Raw genomic sequence first — 8,624 nt, 5'->3', positions numbered from 1 at the left:
TCAGATAATAACCTGCCTTCTTGTTCTTGCCACCAAAGTGGATGACCTCACATTTATCCACATTATACTGCATCTGCCCACTCACCCAACCTATCCAAGTCACCCTGCAACCGCATAGCGTTCTCCTCGCAGCTCGCCCTGCCGCCCAGCTTTGTGTGATCCGCAAACTTGGAGATATTACATTTCACGTTTTCACCCAGAGAGTTCTAAATGTGTAGAAATCTCTACCACCGAAGGCAGGGGATGCCATTTCACTGGATGTTTTCAAGAGTGAGTCAGATATGGGGTAAAAGCAGGGATGCGGAACGGATTATAGATGATCAGCCATGATCATATTGAATGGCGGTGCTGACTCGAACGGCTGAATGGCCGACTTCTGCACCCATTTTCCATGTATCTATGTTTCTATGTATTTCCTTCGTCTAAATCGTTAACGGTATGGATTAAATCATATGAATGGATAGAAACGTTTCGAGTGCTGTGACACGACCCAATGGAACCTGCTGAGATGGGGTATCTTGATCGGCATGAACGAATTGGATGAAAGGACTGTTTCCATGCTATATGTCTCTATGAGTCTTGTTCTATTTTATGAAAATAATCATACAAGCAGGACATATTTGCTATTTTCGATGCATTATTATGGAATTAAAGCAACTATATGTACAGAATAATCGTATGGTTTGGAAACGGGGCAGAGCAGCCAAGTAGAACAATGCAGCCAAGTAAGAATTGCTTTAATGAAACTCAATCAATCTGTATGAATTAGAAAAAAATATCGTGTTGGTATCTTACAAATTTAAATTCCAACGAAACTTTGAATGGGCAGATATATGAACTATGAAGATACATGAAAATAAAGAATGTGGAATTATTCAATCAGATATAATATAGCGATTTTTGCACAGTACCCGAGAAAGTAGTAATAAAGACATAGAAGACTATTTTTCTAAATGGGGAGATCATTCAAAAATCGTGAAGTGCAAGTGCAGGATTCCAAAAAGGTTAACATCAGTAAAACCACTGAACTGATTGTGGACTTTGGAAGACGAAGGATGAGGACCACAATCCTGTTTATATCATCAGGATATGGTGGAGAGAGTCGAAAACTTCAAGTTCCTGGGCGTGCATATTTCCGAAGATCTTTCCTGGACCCAGCACACTGATGCAATTATAAATAAAGCACATCAACGCCTCGATTTCCTGAGAAGATTACGGAGATTCGGCATGTCAAAGTGGATTCTCTTGAACTTCTACAGGTGTACAGCAGAGAGCAGATTGACTGGTTGCATCATGACCTGGTTCGGCAACTTGAACGTCCAGGAGCGATAAAGACTGAAAAAAGTTGCGAACACTACCCAGACCATCACCGGCTCTGACCACCCCACCATCAAAGGGATTTATCGGAGTCGCTGCATCACAAAGGCAGCCAGCATCACCAGAGACCCACACTACCCTGGCCACACACTCATTTCACCCCTGACATCGGCAAAGAAGGTACAGGAGCCTGAAAACTGTAACGTCCAAGTTCAGGAACAGCTTCTTCTCCGCAGCCACCAGGCTATTAAACACTATAACCTCAAATAAGCTCTGAACGATGAAGACATTATTATTATTATTATTTTGTTTAAGTATGTGTGTGTGTATGTATATATATATGTGTATATATATATGTGTGTGTGTGTGGTTCGAGTATATGTGTATGTATATATATATATATATATATATATATACACAGTATATATATATATATATACACTGTATATACAGTTTATATGTATACTAGACCAAGTGGGCCCGTTGGGCCCGTCCTCGTAGGGTTTCCATTGTAACCGGGAGGGGAGGAAAGGGGGAGGGTTGGGGGAGGGAAGGGGGAGGGAGGGGAGGGGGGGAGGGGGGAGGGAGAGGGGAGGGAGGGGGTAGGGGGAGGGATGGGGGAGAGGGGGGGATGGGAGGGGGGAGGGGAGGGGGGAGGGGAGGGGGGAGGGGAGGGGGGAGGGGAGGGGGGAGGGGAGGGGGAAGGGAGGAGGGAAGGGGGGGAGGGAGAGGGGAGGGAGGTGGGTAGGGGGGAGGGAGGGATGGGGACCTCCCCTTTTCCCAGTACCCCTCTTTCCCCGTTGGGCCCGTCCTCGTAGGGTTTCCATTGTAACCGGGAGGAGGGGAGGGCGGGAAGGGGGAGGGAGGGAGGAGGGAGGTGTGGAGGGAGGAGGGGAGGGGAGGGAGGGGGGAGGGGAGGGAGGGGGGTAGGGGGGAGGGGGAGGGAGGGGGAGGGAGAGGGGAGGGGGGAGGGGAGGGGGAAGGGGGGAGGGAGGGGGACCTCCCCTTTTCCCAGAACTCCTCTTTCCCCGTTGGGCCCGTCCTCGTAGGGTTTCCATTGTAACCGGGAGGAGGGGAGGGAGGGAAGGGGGAGGGAGGGAAGGGGGAGGGAGGGAGGAGGGAGGTGTGGAGGGAGGAGGGGAGGGGGAGGGAGGGGAGGGGGGGAGGGGAGGGGGGGAGGGGGTAGGGGTGAGGGGGAGGGGGGAGGGAGGGGGGAGAGAGGGGGACAGGGGAGGGGGGGTAGGGGGGGAGGGGGAGGGAGGGGTGAGGGAGGGGAGAGGAGAGGGGGGAGAGGAGAGGGGAGAGGAGAGAGGGGAGGAGGAGAGGGGGGAGAGGAGAGGGGAGAGGGGGGAGAGGAGAGGGGGGAGAGGAGAGGGGAGAGGAGAGGGGAGAGGGGGGAGAGGAGAGGGGGGAGAGGAGAGGAGAGGGGGGAGAGGAGAGGGGGGAGAGGAGAGGAGAGGGGGGGGAGAGAGGAGAGGAGAGGGGGGAGAGAGGAGAGGGGCCTATTTTACTTTAAAATAAACAGCATCCTTTGTTGAAAAAGAAATTAAACTTATCTATAGAGCAGCAGCTTATGTTTTTGTTATAAATGAAATTAAACTTATGTGAAATAAATGTTCTTTTGTTAAAAAAGAAAGTAAACTTATCTATGAAATCTCTGTCTTTTATCTTTTTTTTAAAATAAAATTAAATGCAATGGAAATCTCGTACCGTTTAAAATAAAAGTAATTTTTCTGTTGGAAATGATAAGAAACTTATCTATAAATATTCTTTCTGTATTTGGATTAAACTGCCCTCCTGAGCGATGCTGGAGCCTGTCCTCAACCAGCAGCAGCACGGTGGACTGTTGGTTACGGCAGTTGGTGTCAGTTCAAATCAACTGCTCCACCCACATCGAGTGTGAGGTTGGAGCCAATCACTGCACCCCACGTAGAGACCCAGCCAATTGGGCGCTAACAGGGAGGGTGGAGCCAATCACTGCACCCCACGTACAGACCCAGCCAATCGGGTGCTAACAGGGATGGTGGAGCCAATCACTGTACCCCACGTAAAGACCCAACCGATCGGGCGCAAACAGGGAGGGTGAAACCCAATGAAAAAAACCGCGTTTTTACTTTAAAATAAACAGCGTTCTTTGTTGAAAAGGAAATAAACTTATCTATAGAGCAGCAGCTTTTTAAAAATAAATAAAATCAAACTTAATGAAAATCACATTCCTCATTTAAAATAAATGTCTTTGTTATAAATGAAATCAAACAGCGGGAGAGGCGACGGCGACTACACTTCCGCTTCGGGGAGAGGAGGGGGGTGGAGAGGAGGGGGGGGAGGGGTGGGAGGGGTGGAGGGGTGGGAGGGGGGGAGGGGTGGGAGGGGGGAGGGGTGGGAGGGGGGAGGGGGGGAGGAGGGAGGGGGGGAGGAGGGAGGGGGAGAGGAGGGAGGGGGAGAGGAGGAGGGGGGGAGAGGAGGGGGGGGGAGGAGGGGGGAGAGGAGGGGGGAGAGGAGAGGGGGGAGAGGAGAGGGGGGGAGGGGAAAGGAGAGGGGAGAGGAAAGAATGGAGGGGGAGAGGAGAGGGGGGAGAGGAGAGGGGAGAGGGGGGAGAGGAGAGGGGGGAGAGGAGGGGGGGGAGAGAGGAGAGGAGAGGGGGGGAGAGAGGAGAGGTGTCAACGGGGTAGGGGGGAGGGGGGAGGGAGGGGGAGAGGGGGGGGGGGTAGGGGGGAGGGGGAGGGAGGGGGAAGGGGGGAGGGAGGGGGCTCTCCCCTTTTCCCAGTACCCCACTTTCCCCGTTGGGCCCGTCCTCGTAGGGATTCCATTGTAACCGGGAGGAGGGGAGGGAGGGAAGGGGGAGGGAGGGAGGAGGGAGGAGGGGAAGGGGAGGGCGGAAAGGGGGGAGGGGGGAAAGGGGGGAGGGAGAGAGGGGGAGGGTGGAAAGAGCATCCCTCTCCCCATCAGAACTGCCCCCTCCATCGACTCCTTTAAGTCCAGGCTCAAAACCTATTTCTACTCCCTAGCGTTTGAGGCTCATTGAGGAGGCGCTGTGAACTGTTTGCGTGCCACTGTATGTTTCATTTTTTCCCTTAGTACCTAATCAGATGTACAGCACTTTGGTCAACGTGGGTTGTTTTTAAATGTGCTATACAAATAAAATGGACTTGACTTGACAGCTCTTCGCAACAATGTAGCACAGGGGCATTGTGACGTCACACGCTGAATACCGCTGGGGGGGGAAGGGGGGTCAGCTCGAGTTCATCTCACAGGGGCATTGTGACATCACAATCCGCACCGCAGCGCCCCCCTTCTGTCAAAACTTCGATAAATCAGGGGGGGCAGCACTTTTAAACCTCTGTAACTTAAAAAATATGCGTCCGAATTAAATAAAAATATCATTTTCCAGCAGCGAACCGCATGCTGATTAAGGCGGTACAAAAATCGTGGCGCTACGGTTCACCGTTTTGCCGGAATTGCCGTATTCAGCCGACATTAGTGGAATATATATATATATACACAACATCTGAGTTTTAATAGTATATAGATATATGTATGTGTGTGTGTGTGTTAGGTTCTGAGGCACACAGGAACTGGACTCAAACGCACGACTCACACACAAGAGTTAGGATACTCACTAACTATACTACGCTTGACAAGAACTGGGAAACAATGCGGGTAAATCGAGAATCAATGACCGAGAGCACATGAATCACAAGACGAACTGGCACAGGACAAAGGGAGGCGTAGACTATATATACATGAGGTAAGGGCACACAGGTGGAAACACTCAACGCGGAGCTGACAATTACAATGGCAGGAAGTCAAGGAACCTGAAATGAGATAAGAGGTAAGTTTCACCTTAAAACGGGGGGACGTGTCCAATGCTTGGCTGAGTAGACATAACTTTTCAGCACTCCCGAAAACAAAGCCCTAAACTGCTAAAAAAAGACGAACTAAAGGAATCAAGTACTTTAAATTCAATCAGAAAGAATACAGAACGTACAGATGCCTTCCAAAAAAGTAAAAGGAGGAGTACAACTGCCACAGAAGCAAGCAAAGGAATCAAGAAAAAAAATCGAAGGTAGGCCCACAGCTCTGATGGAGCAGGGGACTAGATTTGGTGACCCCTCGGCAGGCGGTGAGTCTGGGGAGGGCTCCGGTATGAAGCTGGAGTCGGCTACTCCCAGCAAGCGCTCTTTGACTCGGGTCAAAATACGAGGGAGTCGCCGTGAGTTACCAAAAAGGCCCACTGTTTGCCGAGAGGCTGCTGATGTTGTGTCTGGAGTTTCGGACTCGAGTGACGATGAGGTAACGGGAGATCCCACTAGCAGTGGAAGTGGAAATGAGGAAGAAGAAGAAAAGCAAGAAGATACAGAGACTAATATGAAAACGATGCTTCAAGAAATTATTAACAGGCTTAAGAAAATTGAAGGAGATAACAATTAATGAGGAGAGATAACAAGAAATTTCGTAAGGCTTTGAAAGAAATGGAGGCGAAATTTCAAACAGTGACAAATAAAGTGGATAATATGCAAATGGAAAATGAAATGTTAAAATCTAGAGTGGAAAAAAATGAAGACAGTATTACTGCAGCAGCAATTGAAAGCAAAAAGACGGCGGAGAAGTTGGATGCCTTGGAAAACTATAGCAGGAGAAATAATGTTAAAATTGTTGGTTTGCCAGAGGGAGTGGAGGGGGAAGACCCAATTAACTTTTTTCAAGATTGGATAGTGACTACTCTGGGAATAGATAAACAAGGTCCGATGGAAATAGAAAGAGCACATAGGGCTCTAAGACCGAAACCCTCGGCTAATCAAAAGCCAAGATCTGTGTTGATTACATTTTTAAGATACCAAGATCGAGAATTGGTTTTCAAAACAGTCGGGAATAATATAAGAGAGGAAAAACCAATAGAACATGAAGGTACTAAAATAATCTTTTACCCAGACATCAGTAATGCCTTGTTGAGCAGAAAAAAAGAATTTAATAAGGCCAAAAATATTCTATGGAAGAAAGGCTATAGGTTTATTTTACTGCATCCGGCTACTTTGAAGATTATGATCAACACTGGAGAAAATAATTTTTTAAAAGACTTTGTCAAAGCAGAAGAGTATGCGGAAGAATTGCCATCGAGAAATGCTTAAGAAGATTCATGAATGATTGATTATTAATAATATCTGTATACTATAGAGGGGATTAACTGTATTAAGGATTGTTAATTTTTAGAAGTACTTGATATATCGGGGGGGTTGGAGAATGTGGATGCTCCACCATAATCATGGGCACAAGTGTAGTGCGGACCACACCTCGTATAATAGAGGGGGGTAATGTTGCTAATCTATTTATTAACAACATTAGAGGGAGGGTCTATTTCTCTATCTTTCTTATTTCTTTTCTGTTTTTATACCTGGACTATGGAGGGGAGCACACTGAAATACGGCACAATGTAAATACCGGAAGAGGTATCAAGGTAACGAAACGAAAAAAAAAGGAATGAACGGATAACACATTAAATTTTTTAAGCTATAATGTGAATGGGTTAAATGGACCGATAAAAAGGAAGAGAATTTTAACACAGATGAAAAAATTGGAAGTAGATATAGCTTTCTTGCAAGAAACACATCTAACGGAAAAAGAGCATCAAAAGTTAAAGAGAGATTGGGTAGGAAGTATGGTCGCATCTTCTTTTAACTCAAAAGCAAGAGGGGTTGCTATCCTATTTAAGAAAACGCTACCAATTAAGATACAAAATATTGTAAGTGACCCAGTAGGTAGATTTGTAATGGTACATTGTCAAATTTTCTCAGAATTGTGGATCTTAATGAATATATATGCACCAAATATAGACGATGAGAAGTTTGTGCAGGGTACCTTTTTAAATCTGGCGGAAGCACATGAAAATATATTGATAGGGGGAGATTTCAATTTTTGTTTAGATCCAGTAATGGATAGATCATCAAGGACAACGACAAGGACAAGAGCAGCGAAGACAACCTTGAATTTAATGGAAAATTTAAATTTAATAGATGTTTGGAGGAAAAGTCATCCCAGGGAAAGAGACTACTCCTTCTATTCCAATAGACATGATACATATTCTGGAATAGATCTATTTTTGATTTCAGCTCAATTAAGGGGTAGAATAATACAAATAGATTACAAGGCTAGATTGTTATCGGATCACTCACCATTATTAATGAAAATTACGATGCCAGATAAAGAACAGTCAGTCTATAGATGGAAATTCAACTCTTTACTATTGAAAAGGCAAGACTTTTGTGATTTTATTCGAGGACAAATTGAATTATTTTTGGAAACAAATTTAAATTCAGTTGATGATAAATTTATTGTATGGGATGCAATGAAGGCTCATTTGAGAGGCCAAATTATAAGCTACTCATCTAAGATAAAGAAAGACTATAGGAAGGAATCTGAAAGATTAGAAAAAGAAATCACCGTATTAGAAAAAGACTTACAGAAAACTTCTTCAGATACGAAAAAAACGCAACTTGCAAATAAAAAATTTCAATACAATACTTTACATACTTACAGAACAGAAAAACTAATATTACGAACTAACCAAAGATATTATGAATTAGGAGAAAGAGCACACAAGGTATTGGCATGGCAACTGAAAGAAGAACAAATATCAAGAACAATAAATTCAATTAGAACAGATCAAAACATTATTACTTATAAACCTAGATAAATCAATGAGGTATTTAAGCAATTCTACACTAATCTGTACCATTCTGAATCTGAAAAGGATGAAATTAAGATAAATAATTTTTTATCCAAGATACAATTACCAACAATCTCTATTGAGGAGCAGATGGGATTAAATGCCTCCTTTACTTTGAGAGAGGTGGAGGAAGTATTATATTCTTTACCAAGTAATAAATCTCCAGGGGAAGATGGTTTCCCGCCTGAGTTCTATAAAAAATGTAAAGATTTGTTGTTACCAGTATTTATATGGAAGTGATACATCAAGCGGAAAAAACGTCTACATTACCAGAATCCTTCTCACTGGCAATTATAACCGTAATTTTTAAAAAAGGGAAAGACCCTTTAAATGCATCTTCTTATAGACCAATATCATTGTTGAATGCAGATTATAAAATAGTTGCTAAACTTTTGGCAAGGAGATTGGCAAAATATTTACCGAAGCTGGTTAAAGAGGACCAAACTGGATTTGTCAAAAAAAGGAAAATATCTGATAATGTAGCAAGATTTATAAGTATTTTACATTTAGCACAGAAAAGAAAGGAATTGAGCGTAGCAGTTGCTTTAGATGCTGAAAAGGCGTTTGACAGGTTAGAATGGGA

The sequence above is a fragment of the Rhinoraja longicauda genome, unplaced genomic scaffold (genome assembly GCF_053455715.1).
Source record: "Rhinoraja longicauda isolate Sanriku21f unplaced genomic scaffold, sRhiLon1.1 Scf000128, whole genome shotgun sequence".
Classification (NCBI taxonomy): Eukaryota; Metazoa; Chordata; class Chondrichthyes; order Rajiformes; family Arhynchobatidae; genus Rhinoraja; species Rhinoraja longicauda.
Note: the sequence above shows the minus strand (reverse complement) of the source record.